General features: G+C 32.0%; 1 pseudogene; it reads left to right on the top strand.

The window, feature by feature from the left end:
- Positions 1 to 4,398: 4,398 nt before the first annotated feature.
- On the top strand, positions 4,399 to 7,612 carry LOC128160256 (uncharacterized; annotated as a pseudogene).
- The last annotated feature ends 728 nt before the right edge of the window (positions 7,613 to 8,340 follow it).

The following is an 8,340-nucleotide window of genomic DNA, read 5'->3' on the forward strand; positions in this document are numbered from 1 at the left end:
CTAAAATAAATATACATTGTAATACTCTAGCCAAAATATTGTTCAATTTTTAACTAATCGCAAAAGAAATGTTACTGTATAAATGCAATTTACGTCTGTTTGTCTGTCCGTTCGTAATCAACTTTTCATATTGTTGACTTCTTCTCTGGAAGAACCCGTAAAATGACAAAACCTGGCACAGAGTATCCATAGTGAAAAAGGAATTTCAACATGTTAAAATAAAAGATATTCCTTTCGTTCAATGGTAGTTGCAGGTCTGTAGGTCCCAGTCTGAAAAAAAAAATGGATGGACGAACTGGGAGCTGCTGTTTCATTAGATTAGATAGTTCCAATTTATGGCGCACAAAAACAAATTTATCTTCAACCTTCTATAACTATCAGTCAGGTAACATGTTGGAGGTATATTCAATAATCTATACTACTATATTAGAATAATAGACTCGAATTTTTGGTCTTTAATACCGATAAATCGGAAGAATACTGTCTTTCGTTTTATATATTTTAAACATCATTGGTACTTGAAGAATACCAATTTGTTTTTATTTTTTCTCAGTTAAGCTTCGCTAATTTATAATCAACAAAAATTCCTAAAAAAATCCCGGAAATCATCTGGATTTTCTGGATTTTACAATTTTGCGCTTGCGCAATGCATTCACGCTAACGGGATCTTTAGTTTATGTTTCCACAATATCATATTTGCATGAATAAACTCAGATATGATAATACAAAAACGGATAAATTTTCATGGGAAAAGCTATATATTCTGTTCATATATAATGTATTAATAATTTCTTATTAGAGAAAGTTTCAAATAACAAATATACATTTCAACTAAGTACATGTACTAACTTTTGTTATCGTTATGACAAAAAATATTTGAATACATGCAGAACAATTCACATTACATTGTATATTTCTTAGGAGAGTAAAGATAGAATGTTTTATCGTAAAAATGAATTATGTCCTACGGACCCAGTTTTTTACGATATAATGCGCTCCGTGTATTGTCTCTGTAGCATAGAAAATACGTGTACGTTGGTCAAAAAGTTTTGAATTCTTCCATTATATGGATTAAATGTTTTAGATGAAAGGTATTAACAATCTCATAAAAGGTTTATTATGATGATTTTACAATTTTTTTTAAGGCAACTTCATTAGTTTTCTCCAAAATCGTTCCGGAGCGATTTTGCAGTTTTCTTCTACATTGCGGGTATATGGGAGGCATTCTAACTGTGGTGAGGGCCTTTCCCGAGACACAGTTAGATTTTTCAAACTAAGGAAAGTGTAGTGAAGTTAATAGCATTATTGTAGGCTTATAGCTTTGTTTTGTTAATGTCAACAATACGGTGTGTCGATGTACCTATTTCGTAAATGTCCGATATGCAATGTCAACCCGTGCACACACGGGTCAAAGTCTAGTTTAAGTAAAAAAGAACGACCGCACGCAGTACGCCAAACGGATTAACGTTTTAAAACAAAACTGTTCATTAATTTGCAAATGCTTTTGTCGATAGGGCCTTTCTCCGGGGGGTTTTCTGATTTCAAGCATTTTTTTGTGTCCTTAGAACTGATTGTCCAGAAAAGTTGACGATTTATATTAATCGTGACGTTGGTCATTTCTAGTGCTTCATATCTTCACTTTGCTGGCTTTGTTTATTTGTTTACTAATTACGGATTTAAGCAGGGGGCGCCCTAAATTGTGAAAAGAAAGTTAAATCATACTCAATCCGTCAATTAAAATGCACAACTTGATTGTCTTTATTATCAACTTTTTGGAAACTTATGAGATTTCTCTACATTAGACTGATTTTCAGCGGTATAATTGAATTTATGGCGAAATGTTTTCAACGTGTAACTATACATATCCTGTTTTAGTCACGTTCTTTGTTGGCTCAAATGCGACAAATCAACCACTTATCAGTGAGTGGTTATACATGTACTAGCTAGTGTTTTAACAACTCTGTAATGTTTCTATAATACAAGCTGTCATTGTTATATTTCAAAGTTTTATTTACATAGTCCCATTAAACTTGATTTTTTAGCTAATAAATTTACAGGCTTTCCCGAGAAAATGATTAAAAGGAAATGTTTCTTATATGTCCGTAAGGCAGATGCTTTTGATGATTTTATTTGAGGTCTTAAATCTATACACCTTTAAGAAAATTTGATTTTATCACTTTAAAATTTTTAGTTTAACCAATAGACGAAATATCAAAAAAGTGTAATTAACTCATAAATCCGGGAGCTTCCGCTCCCAAATCCCCCACCAGAGACCCACTGTGAAACTCCAGGCGATCCCCAGCCCCATGCCTTCAGATCAACTGGTGCCCCCTCCAACTTTAACTCCTGGACACTGTTACTAATACAAATTAAGTACAAGGATAAAAAATTCGGGCTAAAACATATTTTTTTCTATTATTTATTCTACCCATTCAATGTCCACTGATGAAATAACATTAATTAAAATATTAGCTTAGATTTACAGCATCTACTTTGAACTGTCATTATCCACCTGAATAATATATCCGATAATCAGAATCAAAATATTTAAAACCAGATTACGTTTATAATTAATAATTTCCTTTCTATCTCAGACGTTTAAACTTTAGAATTCCTGGTATTGTTTCAAAAATGATACATGTATATTGTTGGCTGTGCATATTTTTTGGTACAACAGTTGCATTAATTTGTAAATCATAATGAATCGTAATTTAACGATGTAAAGAAAAATAACTAGTGTGACTATTAGTTATATATGCTTTCATTTGAATGATATAATTAACCATATACTCAATGAAATAGTTATTAGAGTTTAATGCATAGGGAAAACATGGAGGCAAATAAATTACCTCTTAGGAGAGAAAGTATAAACATGTATACTGATTTATGTAGAGGTAAGGTTAACAAGTTGACAGACCCAACACCATAGAAACAAATGAATCTCGTGCATCTAAAAAGAGCAGTCAATATTACAATGGAAAATTCCATTTAATGTATAATACATATAGTCCTCCTTCATGAGTCAAATATTAATAATAAGTTCTTTAAGCCAAAAATGAAGAAAAAAGGTAAAACAATTATCTCTCTCTATAAATGTATGTCACTACAATCGTGTGATTGTAAATACTTTTAAGATTAGCAAACTCTCAATTTTTGACATAGTTTTAAATGGATCTCATGAAGTTGATCGCTGCTAAACTTGTGTATTCATCTAAGAGATGAAAAGATGCTGACCATTTCCTGAATCACAATTGAAATTATGTGCTAAAATTACTATAAAAACTACGTTTTTTTGTGTAATTTTCGTTCAAAACATTAAATACGATTTTAAAAAACAACTATGTACATTATTTACAAAATGCTTTATAATAGACACCAATGTTACTCAAAGTTCTTTCATTTTAAGTGCATTGAATTGTTCATAAACCTGACGCACATTTTCAAAATTTCAAAAACCGTAACTTGTCCAAATACGTTGTTTCATAGGTCTTTAAATAGGTTAAAAACAGATGTCAGTGTTCATATTTTTTTCAAACAATTGCATTGCATTTTTAATTATTATACTATATTTTAAAAAATACATTATTTTTTTGCAAACAAATGATCCCTCTCTTGATAAACAAAAACAATGCATTTATAACAGTCTTCTCATACCACCTTCAAATGTTAATTGTATGTATTCGCTCAAGAGGCCACATGGGCCAATGCATGAATTATTTCATTTACTATCTGAGAACCCTTTTGTCTGAAGTCGCATATTTCAACAATTTTATCTAACATAATTTCGAGGTGAAATTTTGGTTAGCAAAGTTTCTACCTTTCGGATCTAATTTATCTAAACTACCTACAACTATTTATACATCGTGGATACATTGAATCATTTGAAAATTAAGAGTTGAAGTTTGCCAATTAAATTGACATAAATGCCAAAGGTCAAATAAAAAAAAGTATTTAGACATTATTTGTTATTGAAGTAATACAGGGATTCGAAAATATTCCATCCATTTGATTGAATCATCAATGGTTTATAATAAAAAAAAAATAATAATCAGGTGGGAAGACCTCTTACTGACAGAGAACAATTATTCAGTAATTTATAACATTATAGTATCTCGCAAATCAATGACGTAGAGTAATATAACTCTTGCCTATACACTCTATTCGCTGATAAGTCCTGATAAGCGTCATTTTAGAGTGTATATTTACATTAGAAGGTAAGAAGTGGAACATGTCATTCTTCTGAAAATTAGGTTTGTCTAATAAATTGTACATTTATTTTTAAGTATAAATTTACTCATACATTATACAAAATATTAACTGTATAAATTGTTATCAATATTTGTTACTTTCATTTTGTGAAGGAAAGTCCTCTTAAAAACATAATTTGATAACAACTATTTATATTCAAATTTGTCTTTGATTGCTAGCTACATATTATCTATAAAGTTAAAATATGTTTGAAAACGATTGCCTTTTTAGAAAATTTTTCCTCAATGGATCCTCAAAGCAGTGCACAGGAAGTGTACCGATGTGACCTTTGTGAAACACCAATAGTGCATAGTTATTGTGACTTCTGTCATGCCAACTTCTGCAAACGTTGTATAGGTGAGCACATCTTAGATGGATATGACAAACATAAAATAGTCCCCTTTCAAGAACGAAGATCCACCTTGATTTACCCAAAATGTGGAACACATCCACATAAAAGTTGCGATCTGCAGTGCAATGATTGCAACATTTTTATTTGCACCTCTTGTGTAGGTTCTAAGGTACACAAAGGACATGATATTTGTGAACTTGATGAAATTTTCAAAGAAAAGAAAAAATATATAAAGAAGGACTCCGAGGAGATAAACAATTTCATTTCTCCGACATATGAAACAATGGCTGAAGATTTAAAAAATCAGATTGCCAATTTGGATAAAGGATACCAAACACTAACAACTGAAATAACGAAACAAGGAGAGTAATGGCATAAAGAAATTGATGCCGTAATCATGCCGAAATTGACGATATAAAAGTGAAACACGGGGTCCTTTTACAGAAGCAGTTGGATGAAATCATAGAGATACAGTTTCTCATACCGAAGATTTTGAACAATTTGAAAGTAGTTGAAGAATCAAATGAATTATCAATGGTCATTGAATACAAGTCTCAAAACAGAGATCTCAGCAAGCTTCCACCTAAGGTTATGTTGTCACTGCCAAAATTCATTCCAAAACAAATAGACAGAGAGATGATCCATTTTTTCTTTGGACGGATCACACTATCATCTACTGCTATACTAGAAATTGACTTAACACAAAAGGAAACAATGACTTCCGCCAAAAATCATTTGGTTGAACCTGAGATTGTTACAATAATACAGACCGATATCAAAGAATTATGCAATGTAGCCTTTATAGATGAAGAAAATATATGGACAAGTGGAGCGACAGATGATATTAAACGCTTCAACACTAAAGGGTTAATCCGTCAAACAATTAAGACAAAATCAGGTTTCTGCCCCAATGATATAGCTGTAGACATTGATGGGAATCTACTGTACTGCGACGTTTTTATAAGGACAGTGAATAAGGTAAAGAATGGAGAGACAGAAGAGTTGTTCAAATTACCAGAAGAGTGGACACCTAATCAGATGTGTGTCACCTCATCTGGCGATTTCCTGCTTGCCATGTTCAATATTGATGAAACACAATCCAAAGTAGTACGTTACTCAGGATCAAAAGAGAAACAATCAATACAATTTGATGATGAAGGTAAATCGTTCTTCTCTGGGAATAGTAACGTTAAATATATCACGGAGAATAGAAACCATGACATATGTGTAACTGACAATGAGGCGTGCACTTTACTGGTTCTTAATCAACATGGGAATCTCAGATGGAGATACACTGGTCATCTCTCAAATACCAAACAACGCCCATATCGTCCATTAGGTATCACAACAGATAGTCGGAGTCTCGTTCTAACAGGAGATGGAAGCAACCATTGTATCCACATTTTGGACCAGAATGGAATGTTTCTCTGCTACATTGATAACTGTGATCTGGAGTATCCCTGGGGTTTATGTGCGGACAATAACGGCAATCTCTTTGTGTGTGAGTGTGATCGTGGAATTCTAAAAAAAAAAAAAAATATTCCGAATAGATATACGGTTCCCTTCGTTTACATCAAAGCAGAGTGTCTAAATATGTAGAAAATATTATATGTTATATTGGACTGTCTGGATTCATTTCATTATACAGAACTAGTAAATCATTTTTGATCAAGCTACAGCGCTAGATATGTAAATATAAGTATCTTAAGGTCATGACATTGATATAGAACGACTGTCGTTACGGGCGAGGCAATGACCGAATTTGACAATAAAAACGTCACAAAAGTTAAAAATTTGAATTTCGCACCAAAGAAATGTATGCCGGAATGAAGATCGATTAAGTTGCAGAAACTGAGAAATTCCACGAATATCTGAGGGAATTACTATCTTTAAAATACAATATGAGCACGATATCAATTATTACCGAAACGGCATACATAATAAACAACCAATAATAGCAATATTCCCGATGAACAGAATCAAATTTTTAGGATAAAAGGAAAAAGGTCAGAATAATCTCCCTGAATGATGAAATATGCACTGTTATGAAAGAAACAATAGGAGTGATCAGTAACCCTACCCACATTTTGCAAATACATCGTATCCCTGGTGATCACGAAAAAAATTGGCCAGTTATCGCTGATTTCAAAAACGTTAAAGTTATTAAACATAGAGCTAACTAAGAAGAAAAAATAGCTTCGTTTTGTTTTACTACTCACTCAACGTAATTCCCTACTTTTTCGACGATTTTTCTACGATCACAGATCTAGGATGCCTGGTATTTCAAGGGGAAAATGTTCAGGCTAGACCATCGAGGGGTTCGATATAATTTCAACATCCTAGGTTCAGTCTATATGAAGCTGATACACTCTAAATCCGTTATTGTGGGAATAACAATTCGATTGGAACCAAAGGAAAAAGAACAGTAAACTGATAGGAATGGTTATACCAAATAAATGAACGTTTGTAAGTGTACATTAAATGATTTTTTAAAGCGCAACCTAGTGATCATGCTGACCAACCGCTCTATTTCTAAAATTCAAGATCAGTATCAATTGAATTGTAGTATTATTATTGGGAGGCCAAAACAAATTGCTAACTTTCACAATATTTTTGTAATGTTTTCTGGGGGAGCATGGCCGAAAACGTAATTAAGCAAGCAAGAGAAGTTACTATGAGATGATATATTACATGTATATGCTTCTACTATTAGACGCGTGTAAGGTGTTTGCTTCTACTTGAAACAAGAAAGAAAAAGGAAAATTCTATGTTTTACATTTTTCTTCTGTCAAATACCATTATTTGACAAACTAATATTATCATCAATGCATGTGTTGAATTGTCACTAGATATACTTACCTTGTATTATGAATAAGAAATGTATTCTGAAATTTCATACAACATTCGTTACTTTAACTTTCAATTTTGTACCAATCTTTTAATTTTAAATTTCTATCAAAACGAAAAATACATGTATCCTTTCATAGACATACAGCCTACAAAAATTTTCAAGGGCAATTTTATGTTTCTAAAATAAAATTATTATCATTAAAAGACTTTGATTTGTTTTGATGTTGATAGGCAAATTTGCTTCATTTTTATTTTTGCTGCGCATTCAATATTTTTGCAATTTTATATAAAAAAAAAAGCTGTCTTTGCTTTTCAAGATTTTAGTAATTAATTTCTTTATAAATTAAAATATTTAGAGAATTTATGAATCTTTTGAATTGTTTATTATTTATTGCTTGATTTACATTTATCACTGTGATTTCGCCTTCATGCAAAGAATCAGACCAAGATTTGTAAATACAACAGATATGTTGGATAAATGTCAAGGAAGGCATCATAGATGTTCTTTTGGCCAAAACCAAATTATTAAAACAATCTGGCAAACTAATTCTATTAACAACGTAACCAATGGGTAGTAATTCTGCGTTGCATTGATGGATTTTTTATGATACATATACAACTGACAGACTTGCATACTGAATCAGAGGCATTTGTATCGGATTCTGGAGAATGTAGCGGTTTTGGGAGCAGGTTAAAGTTTTGGAGCATGTACCCTTTGATGGCACTATCTAGTTTATTTATTGGTTCTATATTTGCCAAACGTACACTTGGTTATATTGATACACTCTATGGTTTGGGTGCTAAATCTAACCCATAGGTTTCGGATGTTTCAGGAAGTGATGATTTTAAGGTGCAGGTCCCATGTTTATGTAAATAATATTGATCGTTAC

The sequence above is a fragment of the Crassostrea angulata genome, chromosome 8, assembly GCF_025612915.1.
Source record: "Crassostrea angulata isolate pt1a10 chromosome 8, ASM2561291v2, whole genome shotgun sequence".
NCBI classification, from domain to species: Eukaryota; Metazoa; Mollusca; class Bivalvia; order Ostreida; family Ostreidae; genus Magallana; species Magallana angulata.